The 13364-nt window shown below is 37.5% G+C and overlaps 1 protein-coding gene across 1 annotated transcript in view; it reads right to left on the bottom strand.

The window, feature by feature from the left end:
* LOC307038996 (uncharacterized protein) overlaps positions 1-13364 on the bottom strand; it is a 37331-nt gene that overhangs the window by 3715 nt on the left and 20252 nt on the right. Inside the window, exons 4-9 of the mRNA XM_079680706.1 lie at positions 6681-6701; positions 6192-6206; positions 5565-5585; positions 5258-5278; positions 4743-4757; positions 318-335 (exon numbers count right to left, since the gene is read on the bottom strand). The gene's annotated coding sequence lies outside the window, so the exon portion shown is untranslated. The remainder of the gene's footprint in view (positions 1-317; positions 336-4742; positions 4758-5257; positions 5279-5564; positions 5586-6191; positions 6207-6680; positions 6702-13364) is intronic.

Raw genomic sequence — 13364 nt, 5'->3', positions numbered from 1 at the left:
ATGATGCAGTTGTTCAAAAACTTTGAAATGGTGATGATTTGTAAATTAGCTTGCATCCTCCCAAATGTGTCTTAAACCGTACGTTTAGATAAACTGAAAATGAAACTGGAAGTTCATATATTGTGGCTCGACTTTAATAAGCAGAAATATGAAAATGTGTAGCAACTATTTTTCATGTAACTTTTTGATTGTTTCCAAAAATTTGTGAAAACGAGTATAAAATATAAGACATTATTAATTAATCAATACAAATCACAATGCGGCTGTTTAGTGTATCTTTCATGTCAGAAAAGTGCAGATGTGTAACTAAATCTTACCTGTTTGAGCAGAGAATACTGTTAAACAGAAAAAAGAATACAGAAAAAGTTATGATGCAATTACAATACAGCTGTTAATTTACTTTGAAATACTTAAGTATTCACCCTCAGTTTTTTATATATATTATATATATACAATTAACTACAGGGGTCCCTCAGGGCTCTGTTCTTGGTCCCCTCTTCTTCTCCTTGTATACAAACTCGCTCGGATCTGTCATTAGCCCGCATGGTTTTTCATACCACTGCTACGCTGACGACACCCAACTAATTCTGTCCTTTCCCCGCTCAGAGACCCAGGTCGTTGCACGCATCTCTGCTTGCCTAGCAGACATCTCTCTGTGGATGTCTGCTCATCACCTCAAGCTCAACCTTGACAAGACTGAACTGCTTTTCCTTCCGGGAAAAGATTGTCCCACTCTTGACCTAACAATCAACATTGGCACCTCTGTTGTTTCCCCGACCCAGACTGCAAGGAATCTAGGTGTGATCCTAGATAACAAACTGTCCTTCACTGCAAACATTGCTGCTACAACCCGCTGCTGCAGATACACTCTTTACAACATCAGGAGGATACGTCCCCAGCTGACCCAGAAATCAGCGCAGGTTCTGGTCCAGGCTCTCGTCATCTCACGCCTAGACTACTGCAAATCCCTCCTGGCTGATCTACCTGCATGTGCCATCCGACCTCTGCAGCTCATCCAGAATGCAGCGGCTCGTCTGGTCTTCAACCTTCCTACATTCTCCCACACCACGCCGCTCCTCCGCTCCCTTCACTGGCTTCCGGTAACTGCTAAAATCCACTTCGAGACACTGGTACTTGCGTACCATGCTGCGAATGGATCTGGCCCTTCCTACATCCAGGACATGGTTAAACCGTACACCCCAGCACGTGCACTCCGCTCTGCATCGGCCGAACAGCTCGCTGCACCCGCACTGTGAGGGGGAACCTAGTTCCCATCAGCAAAAACACGTGGGTTTGATATTCTGGCTCCAAAATGGTGGAATGAGCTCCCCATTGAAATCAGGACAGCAGATAGCTTGCACATCTTCCGGTGAAGACTGAAAACTCATCTCTTTCGACTCCACTTCGAGCGATAGAATTACTAACAAAGCACTTATATACTAATAAAGGACTGGCTTATCTAAAGCCAGTTGAGTAGCACTTGAAATGTTTGGCTCTATGAAACCTGATGTACTTATATGATTCTGTTTTCTTCAAGGTTGTATCTTCCTGGTCGAATGTACTTATTGTAAGTCGCTTTGGATAAAAGCGTCAATGCAATGTAATAATAAAATAAAAATAAATGTTATATACATTAAATACACCAGAGCAGTGCAGACCTTCATGTCTTACCTCTCCCACCTGTTAAAAGGAAAAGATGATAAAGAAAAAGTTATTATACAAATTCAATAAAACTGTTAATTAACTTTGAAATAGTCAAGCATGCATCTCCCTCCACCTCCCTCAGATTTTGTTTTACTAGTGTGTCTAGTGAGTTTTTTTTAACATGATTGAGAGTTTATGCTTTTTTCATACAATGACAGCTATTTATAATTATAATAATTATAAGGAAATAAGGTGTCTATCATGTCTGAGTAGTGCAGATGTGCATGTCTTACCTCGCCCAGCTTTTAACCTACGCCTTGAGCCTGAGGCTGAGCCTAAGCCTAAGCCTATGTCTGTCAAGGAAAAAAAGATGAGAAAGAAAAAGTTATTATACAAATTCAATACAGCTGTTTAATCATGATTGAGAATTGATTCATGTTGTACAACGACAGCGGTTTATAATTATAATAATGAAAATGAAATAATGATCATGTCAGACCAGTGCAGATGCACATTCAAATCTTACCTTCTGGTTGAATTGATGACACTGTTATAAAGGAAAAGATTATAACGTTATTATACAAATTCAAAACAGCTTTTAATTAACTTTGAAAAAGTAAAGCATGCATCTCCCTCCACCTTCAGTTTCTGTCTTTACAAAACATTAACAATTGTTTCTACTATTATAAGGTAATAGTGTCATGTCAGAAGAATGCATATGTTTATATCTTACTTCGTCCATCTGTTTAAAAGGAACAAATTATAAAGATAAAGTTATTTCACAAATTACAAAACAGCTGTTAATTTATTTTTGAAATACTCAAGCATGTACATCCCACAGAGTTTTTAATATTCATCAAACAAACCAGAGTTTTTCTGCTCAGTTTTTGTTTACATTTATTTACTAATTAAAAAGAATGTATGCTCTATGTACGTTATATAATAATATTAACATTGAAATCAAATCAGGTCAGACTATTTCAAATGCTTTCTTACAGTCCATCCCACCATCAGTTAAAAAGATGATAAAGAAAAAGTTATGATACAAATTACAATATAGCTGTTTTTGACACATTTTTAACATAATGAAAAGAAAACATTTTGTCGTGTTTAAAAATGTATGCTGTATTCATGTTATGTCATATTGTCATAATTGTATTGATTAATAATTAATAGTGTTAGAATGAAAAGGTGAAATTGTATCTTACATGCCGGGGGTCCTGTCAAAAAGAAAGAAATGATAAAGTGAAGTAAATGTTCAGTTGTTAGTTCACTTTGGCATCTGTTTCTTGTTCATTTTTTGGTCGTGATTTATTTTTTTCTAAAGCTTATTTAGAATGCGAAAGTGTGCAGTATATTATTAATTGGTCCAAATTACCTGGTAAACCTTGATGTGCTCCTAAAAAGAAAAAGATGATAACATCAATTCTCAAAAACAATTGTTAATGTCATTTAAAATATTCTTGCTTTGTAGATACGTTTTCAGTTTCCTGCTTTGTCAGTTTTTAATATACAGTAAACAACAACATTTTATTCAGTAAACAACATAGTAGATATACCATATGCCATACATTTTTGCATACATTCACAGTAAATATGTATTCAGTATGATAGCTGACTAACAGAAGTTAAATTCATTTCTCACTTATTCTGACAATGTGCTTAACCCCAAATAAAAGAACCCAATAAAAAGAGTTGTTAAATAATAGTGAAGTCACGTTGTAAAGTTGCCAAAAGCCACTGTATCAAGTGTCCTACTTGGGTTGCCGTCCGGAGTTGTCCAATATGGCGGACCATCTCACACATGCGCACTGCAGATCGGGCAGGGCTGCAGATCGGGTAGTGACTGTCACTACCCGATCTGTCCCCCTGCCCGATCTGTCCCACTGCTGACAGGGTGGACAATGGTACAAATAGTTTGCCTTCATTTTATAATCACTATGTAATTACAATGTATTACATCTTTGAATTGTGTCCATGACAGGGTGGATACATTTTGCTATTTGCATGTACTTGCAGTTCATTTATAAAAAGTGTGGGAGCTTGACGAACATCCATTTCTAACAGCATAACGTATACTTAATATAATGAATAAGTTCAATGGAACATCTCAGATTTTTTTGGGGGAAATGGGGAAGTCTCAAATGCACCGTATGGTGATATTGACTCAACTATTAATTTGACTAGTTTGTTGTCTGCTCTTGTGCATTGTGAATACTAAAGAAGACCATTGTCTCTGTGTTAGCTGATTCTTTTGTAGAATTCTGTTGAGTATTAAACATTTCTGTGAGGGTATTAAAATAAATTGTCAGAGATGTGCAACTATAATTTAACTTTTTGTTTTAAAAACCTTTTTTATAAATTATTATGGGAAGTGCCCTTTTTTCACTTGAGTACCCGCCCCCCAAAATGTCTGTGCACGTCCCTGGTCCTAGATATCATTTCTGGTGGACAACCTTTTACAACATTCCATGTCTGATTTCCCCAAAAAATGGGGTTTTCCCCCTGGGTAAAGGTGCGTAGAAGTGGTCATTCATTTGTTTGATATATCCTCCTATAAGTATGTGTTGTCTTTCTTCACTCTTTGTTTAATGATGCAAATGCAGGAGCTTTCTATTTCATTTTTCAGAATCATTTTCAGATTTGACATGTTTTTCTCAGTCTCACAGGATTTCAAGAACATTTACTTTAAGAAAATACAAATATAATGAGCTTACAATTTGTTTTAAATAAGTAATGTTTTCATATAACTTCTACCATGAGTTATATCTTTGAGAAACTCAACTCAATCTGACACCCAACATCAGCCTCAAAACAAACCACTGAATGAACACATTGTCCAGCCTATTTGAAGCTGACATGAAACAACATATACTGTAAACAGCATACATTCTGAGAAAATCGTCTCATTCTGGGCTTGTGTTTAACCAAATGTGTTAGATCTGTTTCTAGTTAGGTTTTTAACATAATGTTAAAGAAATAATCATGAATGAGAGTTGATGCATGTTATACTATGAAAGCTGTTTATAATTACAACAATGATAAGGAAATAATGATCTATCATGTCAGAAAAGTGCAGATGCGTACTTATATCTTACCTCCCGGAGCAAAGCCTGTTAAAATAAAAAGGTAATAAAGATAGTAATTATACAAATTCAACACAGATGTTGATTAACTTTGAAATAGACCCCCCTTCCACCTTTAGTTTTTGTAATACAAAACATGAACTAGTGTTTCTATTAGAATTGATTAATGTTATACAACGACAGCTGTTTATAATAAGGTTATTGTGTATTTATCATGTCGGATCAGTGCAGATGTGCACTTATATATTTTCTCGCTATCTACAGCCTGTTAAAAAGGAAAAGATGATAAAGGTGAAGTTATTATACAAATTCAATGGAGCTATTCATTAATTTTGAAATAGTTAAGCATGCATCCCAATCCACCTTCAGTTTTTTTTATTAAAAAACATTCATTAGTGTTTCTAGTTCGCTTTTTAATTGAGACTTGATTCATTTTATTCAATGACAGCTGTTTATAATTATACTAATTATAAGTAAATCAGGTATCTATAATGTCAGAGCAGTGCAGATGTGCATTTAAATCTTACCTCTTGGTTGAATTGATGATACTGTTAAAAAGGAAAAATTTGATAAAGATAAAGTTATTATAAAAATTAAATACAGCTGTTAATTAACTTTAAAATAGTCAAGCATGCATCTCCCTCCACCTTCATTTTTTGTAATACAAAAAATGAACTAGTGTTTCTAGTTCGTTTTTTAGCAAAATGTTAAAGGAATAATCATGATTGAGAATTGATTCATGTTGTACAACGACAGCGGTTGATAATCATAATAATGAAAAGGAAATAATTATCTATCATGTCAGACCAGTGCAGATGTGCATTTAAATCTTACATTTTGTTTTTTTTGATGATACTGTTAAAAAGGAAAAGATGATGAATTTATTATACAAATTCAAAACAGCTGTTAATTAACTTTGAAAAAGTCAAGCATGCATCTCCCTCCACCTTCAGTTTTTGTTTTACAAAACATTAACTATTGTTTCTACTATTATAAGGTAATAGTGTCATGTCAGAAAAATGCATATGTTTATATCTTACTTTGTCCATCTGTTTAAAAGGAAAAAATGATAAAGATAAAGTTATTTCACAAATTACAAAACAGCTGTTAATTTATTTTTGAAATACATCCCACAGAGTTTTTCTGCTCAGTTTTTTACATTTATTTACTAATTAAAAAGAATGCTCTATGTACGTTATATAATAATATTAACATTGAAATCAAATCAGGTCAGAGTAGTTCAAATGCTTTCTTACAGTCCATCCAACCATAGCCATCTGTTAAAAAGATGATAAAGAAAAAGTTATGATAAAAAATAGAAAAGTTGTTTCTCAGAATTGAAGGGGAAAAACACAAAAGCATTGTACACAATTTAAACCTATCAATGTCGTTTAATTAACAAAGGTAATCTGGTGTTTTTGAGTTGAGTAGTGGAGATGCAGATGCGTACTTATATCTTACCTCCCGGAGCAAAGCCTGTTAAAATAAAAAGGTAATAAAGATAGTAATTATACAAATTCAACACAGATGTTGATTAACTTTGAAATAGACCCCCCTTCCACCTTTAGTTTTTGTAATACAAAACATGAACTAGTGTTTCTATTAGAATTGATTAATGTTATACAACGACAGCTGTTTATAATTATAAGGTTATTGTGTATTTATCATGTCGGATCAGTGCAGATGTGCACTTATATATTTTCTCGCTATCTACAGCCTGTTAAAAAGGAAAAGATGATAAAGGTGAAGTTATTATACAAATTCAATAGAGCTATTAATTAATTTTGAAATAGTTAAGCATTTATTAAAAAACATTCATTAGTTTTTCTAGTTCACTTTTTAATTGAGACTTGATTCATTTTATTCAATGACAGCTGTTTATAATTATACTAATTTTAAGTAAATAAGGTATAGATGTCAGAGCAGTGCAGATGTGCATTTCAATCTTACCTCTTGGTTGAATTGATGATACTGTTAAAAAGGAAAAGATGATAAAGATAAAGTTATTATACAAATTATACAGCTGTTAATTAACTTTGAAATAGTCAAGCATGCATCTCCCTCCACCTTCATTTTTTTGTAATAATTAATAATAATAATAATAATAATAATAGTCATAATTACTTCATGTTAAGGCCAGGGGTGGCGCCAGGGAGAGCTAGGGGGTGCTGAAGCACCCCCCTGGATTGCCAAAGCACCCCCTAAGCACCCCCAATAATTTTTTTTTTTTTTTTTTTTTTTTAAATTAAATTAAATTAGAAAAATTATTGATTACATCAATGCAAATGTGAAACAAACAAATGTTTGACCAAAAACATAAAGCCAACACAGGTGATTAGGCCAATGGCCAGCACCCATTAGATTTTTGACCTACCCATAGGCTAAATTACTTTGTGACACTTTAGTGACTTCCTGTTAGCTGGAGCGCCAAATTATTTGCTAACAGCAAAGTGACAAATGGATCGTTTTTTGGTCCTTAAACGTCCACGTGTGGACACTCAATCAAAACCACCTGAAAGCGAGAGGGATTCTGCACATAATAGGCCTCGTGAGTACAAGTAGCTTACTTCTGGCTCTCTGTGTTTCATTCAAACTCTGCTCTGTGTGTATGTGTGGCACGAGCCATTTTGTGTGCGTGTGCAAGCACCGGTGGGTCTCTACCGGAGATCGTTGTGGTTAGCAACTGGTGCTAGCTAGCCAAGCTAACGGATATAAGGAGTTTTTTCAACAACAAAGTGGAGGGAGAACTCTCTCCTGTCAGCCTGAGAATCTCAAATAACCTCAGCTCAAGTGAAGTAAAGGACTCGTGTGTTTAGATAGTTAACTTTAGTCTAGTTATCTCAGTGGTGCTCCAACGTTTTGTTTTAAAAGGGGAGTGATTTGTAAAATATCTATAAAGAAATAGTAAATCTGTTTACAGTTCTGTTTCATATGTATGTTGAGAGATGTATCCATAGGTCTCTTCATTTTGCTCTCAAAGTGCACCAGATTGATGCTTTTAACTTCAATATTTAAAAAAAAATCTTCGGGAGCATTTCAAAATGCAAGATGGGGGGGGGGGGGGGTGCTAGTGGATCGCCGGTGTTCCGGATTAACTTGTTTCCCGATCAACTCGTTTTAGTGGGGTGCGTGGCTTTCGACTGAAATACACATTTGGATCGCTTTCTTCTGTCGTTTACAGGCATCTTTTGGTATATTTGGCTTCTTAGGAACACGTTGATGCACATCCAGTACCAATGTGTGAGGTTGTGATTACGATGGCGATATCCGGACGCGAACAGCGAGGACTACAACAAGACAAACGAGTTGCTCGAATAAATCATTTAAACCGGCTATTGTTGCCAGACTTATTACGGAATATCGTTCTTAATGTCCAAGTCCATCTGTGTATACCTTCAGACAGCCTCCAAGTGAAGCACACGGTGTTTACTCACAGTTTGAAAGCAGCGTGGAGAAGTCTTCATCTGTGTTAAACTGTGATCCTCCGAGGGAACTGGGACCCGCCCACGTTAAAATGTGACCCGCCCAGGTTAAATTGTGTTACGATTTCTGTGGCTATCTACCAGCGATCATGTTTAATATGAAAGACTACCCACACATGTATCCCTTATAAAAACGGTATTGTGCAGCACTCATCCAGATAACATGTGACTGTTACCTCGTTTTGCAAAGATAGCAGCAGAAATCTCATTGGGGATATTTGTATATCCCCAATATATATTATTATAGAGATAGATAGAGGCAAAATATTATATTGTACAGCATAATGTTGCATGGCAAATATCACGAAACACATGGCCTGATTTGCATATTGGAAGTTAATGTTTGCACTAGAACACATTTATATGTAAAATTAACACTTATAACAACATAATGTGGGCTTGCAGGCTGATAAACTAGGATATCTGATCTCTGTGGGTCTTAATGAGGCTTGATACAGACCTCAGTCAGTATACTATTTCTAAGCAGATGCCTACTATAATATGTTTATTATATGGCTTAAAGTGTACATACATTCGCTCACATTATAAATGATGGTCGGGTTGCATTTTTCTAGAACTTGTTGACGAGGTTAATGTAACAAAATGAGCTGTGGTGAATTGTTAGGACGTGATGATTCGTGGCGCACTCATAACGCGCAGGGCATGATTGATTTTTACTGTTGGGACTCGGGTTTGAGTCCAGCATGAACTTTTTTGTTATTTTCATGTCGATGCACATTGAATTTTATGTTTGAATAGAGGATTCGTAATGTTGTTTGCCGACACCAACATTCATGACGAAGCAGCATTTTAAAGTCTAAATATCCACAAAGTAAACACCGTGTGCTTCACTTGGAGGCTGTCTGAAGGTATACACAGATGGACTTGGACATTAACAACGATATTCCTTAATAAGTCTGGCAACAATAGCCGGTTTAAATGATTTATTCGAGCAACTCGTTTGTCTTGTTGTAGTCTTCGCTGTTAGCGTCCGGATATCGCCATCGTAATCACAACCTCACACATTGGTACTGGATGTGCATCAACGTGTTCCTAAGAAGCCAAATATACCAAAAGATATATGTAAACGACAGAAGAAAGCGATCGAAATGTGTATTTCAGTCGAAAGCCACGCACCCCACTGAAACGAGTTGATCGGGAAACAAGTTGATCGGAAAACAAGTTAATCCGGAACACCGGAGCTGTTAGATTAACATTAAAATGTGTATATTGTAGTTCTAAGTGCAATGCCTTGCTGCCTGTAGCACCATCCTTGATGGAGCATATGTGTGGGCAGGAAAAGAGTGAGCAGAGAGGAGAGTAGTTGTCGATTTTTGTTCTGTTTTCTGTGACTATCTGCCTCACTCTGTCAGACTTTCAGTTGCGCGCGCAACTAAAGAGACGTGTTACCATAGAAACCAAACAATGGTTCAGCTGTATTAAAGTCCGAGTGGAAACAGTTGTGTGTAAATCTAATTTTGTGAGAAATCGGGAGAAATGCGGGAGAAATATGACCCCGGGAGGAAACCGGGAGAGGGCAATGAAATCGGGAGTCTCCCGCGAAAATCGGGAGGGTTGACAAGTATGAGTTGCAGTAGAAAATTCAACTGTAGCGCTGGTGCATTAATGGGAAACCCTTAAAGTTTGAGCACCCTCTATGAAACGTCAAGCTACCCCACAGCACCCCCTAGAGAAAATCTCTGGCGCCGCCACTGGTTAAGGCTAATAAAAATGACAAGGCTAACGGCCCGTCTACACTACAGGCATCGAAAAATGCTTTCAACGCTTCGCCCATTCACTTGAATGGGGTGACGTAGAAGATTTTTAATCTTCGCCGAACTGCATTGTGGGGAGCATGGCTTTGCAAGCATCACGAGCATCTATCGCAACTTTTGAGGCTCGATGCTTGGCATCAGCCAATCAAATCCCGTTTATGCAAATCCCGCCAGTGCAAGCGCTGCCAATCAAACCGCGTGCAAGCTGGGAGAGTCATTTCCTCATATTCCAAACGAGATATTACGGTAGCAAATCACCCGGTTCTTTACGACCAGAACTATTTACCGGGATACAAACCGGAGGAACCAGGCATGGAGGGAGGTGGCAGAGACAGTGGGTGAAACTGTTAGGTTTTTCGTCTGTTTGGAGAGTTTATATCCAGTTTACTTCGTTTTAACATTGCTATTGCTTTGTATGTCGGGGGCGGGAGATTCATGTGATTGGTTGTTGGTCGCGTTGCTCGCAAAAATCGCCAAGCTTCAGACACGCCCAGCTTCAAGATTTGTTGATGCCTGTAGTGTAGACGGGCCGTAAGGCTGTAATGCTAACTAACGTGCTTGCTACTAGCTAGATAGCTAACTTGATCCAGCCACTCCTGGTCCTTTCATCAGACGGGAAGCGAAAGAACGAGCAAGACCCATTGCTGGTATGATTACAACTTGGTACTAAGCACACAGGCGTCTTGTTAAAGTTATCTTATCTTAGCTATCTCTTATATTTTATGGAGGAATACAATTATGACATCAGTTATGACATCACTTACACGACAAACGGATTCGTAGTCTTTTTAGTTGCGTATTTTTCATAGTCTTATTATATTTCAAAAAGTTAAACGACAAACTGTGACTTTTTTGACATGGAAATTATGTTTTAAGATTGACAAACATCATATATGTAATTCAAACGGGATCGAAAGATAAGTTTTCTCTCCCCATTGACTTCAATACATAATTTTTCCGAAATAAGGTCCCATGGGTCGGAAGTACATGGGCGGAACTTCGCCCCTCTATTTGAATTTTATCAGACACCGAATTTATAGCATTGAAAATAAGTACTTTGAAAATAATTTATCTTCATTTTTTTACCTATGTCAAATAAAAATGTAACAATTCAAGTTACACAAATTTGAATGGTCAAATTAATTCAGATCCCAAAAATTCAAGTAAAAAAAATTAATAACATAAAATTCGACGTCACAAATGTCGACGCAGCATCATCCGGGCTACCCAGACAGGATAAGCAATCGAGCCTGAATGCAATCAAACTGACTTCTGGCCTATCAGAACCGAGGGCCGCCATATAGCTCACCTGGTAGAGCTGGTGTTCCATGTACTGTATAGGGACTTAGTTTGCATGCGGAGGACCCAGGTTTGAATCCGGTGTCGGTACCATATGTGTTCGGGGTACCATATGTGTTCGGGGTCCGTCTCTTACCAATGACGTCACGCATTGTGATTGGCTGTACGGTAATTTACCCAGGGGTGCTCAGGGGCAAATCACATCTACAGACCAAGACAAAGGGAATGGAAGTACTCCCAAACTCCTAGCGCAGGGGTCGGCAACCCGCGGCCCTTGAGCCGCATGCGGCCCTTTTGAGCCCTCTGCTCTGACTCCCTTGAGCTTAGACAAAAATAAGAAGAAAATAAAAGTATTTGTAGGACTATTTATATTTTGTTGCATGGTTGAAAATGTTTCGTATCTTGTATTTTGAGGTGATACTGTGACACATAAATAAAAAACAAAACGGTTTTAATTAGGTCAACTAAAATATGCGTCACATCCTGCTACGGTCCCGCGCCAGCGCCTTTTCCTGCGGGTGAATAACTTGACCCCCGGCTCGATGAGCGAACTATGGATAAATCAAAGAAAAGTACCGGAGGAACACATGATTTAATTCTGCCTGGACACTGCAGAGTTATATGCTTTCACAGCAAACGATGCTGGTTTACCGGTATGTTTGATATGTAGAGAGAAGTTGTCAAAGGTGCTGCAGCCTTTACGTATCGATAAACAACACTGGAGAGGAATACAGCTGACTATCTTCAGTCATGATTCAATGGGGAATGTAATTTATTTCAGATTTTTTTTTTTTTTATATTCCATGGAATGCTCTTAACATCCCGATAGCAATGAATATATTAAATGCTTTGACAATAAATACATACACAAATTAATCTCTGGAAGCCGTAGCGCTGTAAAAAGCATGACCAATCATCTGAGCCGGCTCGGCTAAACTAACTGGATCTGTGCAAAAACTTATCTCGTGCCCTCATTGGTCATGTGCGTGTTCGTGTGTGTTGGAGGAGGGGCTCTTTAAGGAAGTCTGAAGGAAGAGGCAGATTTTTTCCCGGTGGTGTATTTTCAAATTCTAGCGCACTCGAGCTGGTTTCTCGATTCTTACCTACCCCACCTTTAACTCTTTTTAAGGTGCAGCTATATGTTTTATTTATTTCAAAGTGGGCACATTTTAATTATATATTTGTTTCCTTCAAATGTGCAGAGGACTCCCCAACTGCTGTGTTTAATTTATTTTAAAGTAGGCCTGTGTATTATTTTTAATTCTCCTTATAGGAGGTCTTTGTTTCTTTTTAGAGGTTAACAGTTTTATATAACGTAATAAATGCAAAAAAACTTTAGTTTTTGTCTGATATAACAATAAATACAACGTTATTAGCTATCAAGCTATGAAATATGTTTTGCGGCTCCAGACAATTTTAATTTTTTTGGAAAAAGGAGCAAAATGGCTCTTTTGGTCAAAAAGGTTGCAGACCCCTGTCCTAGCGTGTGAAAAACGTGTGCAAAGTCTCTGAAAACGGAGCAGTGGCTGCGATGCTAGCTTTGCGGCTAGCGGTTAGCATTTTCAATGGAAATATAGATCGAAACATCATGTTTCTCCAGCGGAACATAATAGTTTTATCATGCCAAAAAGCTGCTGTGTCGTTTATTGCACCTCAAACATTAAAACAAATCCAGAGTTACGTGTTTCTGTACTTCCTCTAAGAAGAAAGGACAGTAACAGAAGATCTCTGTGGCTTCAGGCTCGATCGCCATTCAAATGACAGCCGTTGTTTCCCCCAAAAGTGGGCGGGGCCGTAAAGTGACGTAGATGTTACTCTCATCTATGAAAATAAATAGCCTACTGCTATATTTAACCATATGTCGAGCCCGATCGTCAATTTCTAATGGCTTAAAGCAATTGTTTGCCTGTCTGACCATTGGAATCGGGCTCTTTGAAGATCCAAAAATCTCCGGTTTTCTTACATTTCTGATCGGATTGGCAAAAACTTCAGAATTTGTATTGACCGCCGTTCAACTGACAGCATTGTTTTCCCCCAAAAGTGGGCGGAGCTGTTATTTTTGCCCGGAAGTGACGCAT

The sequence above is a fragment of the Notothenia rossii genome, assembly GCF_949606895.1.
Source record: "Notothenia rossii genome assembly, chromosome: 5".
NCBI classification, from domain to species: Eukaryota; Metazoa; Chordata; class Actinopteri; order Perciformes; family Nototheniidae; genus Notothenia; species Notothenia rossii.
This window is presented reverse-complemented; position numbering and strand designations above follow the sequence as displayed.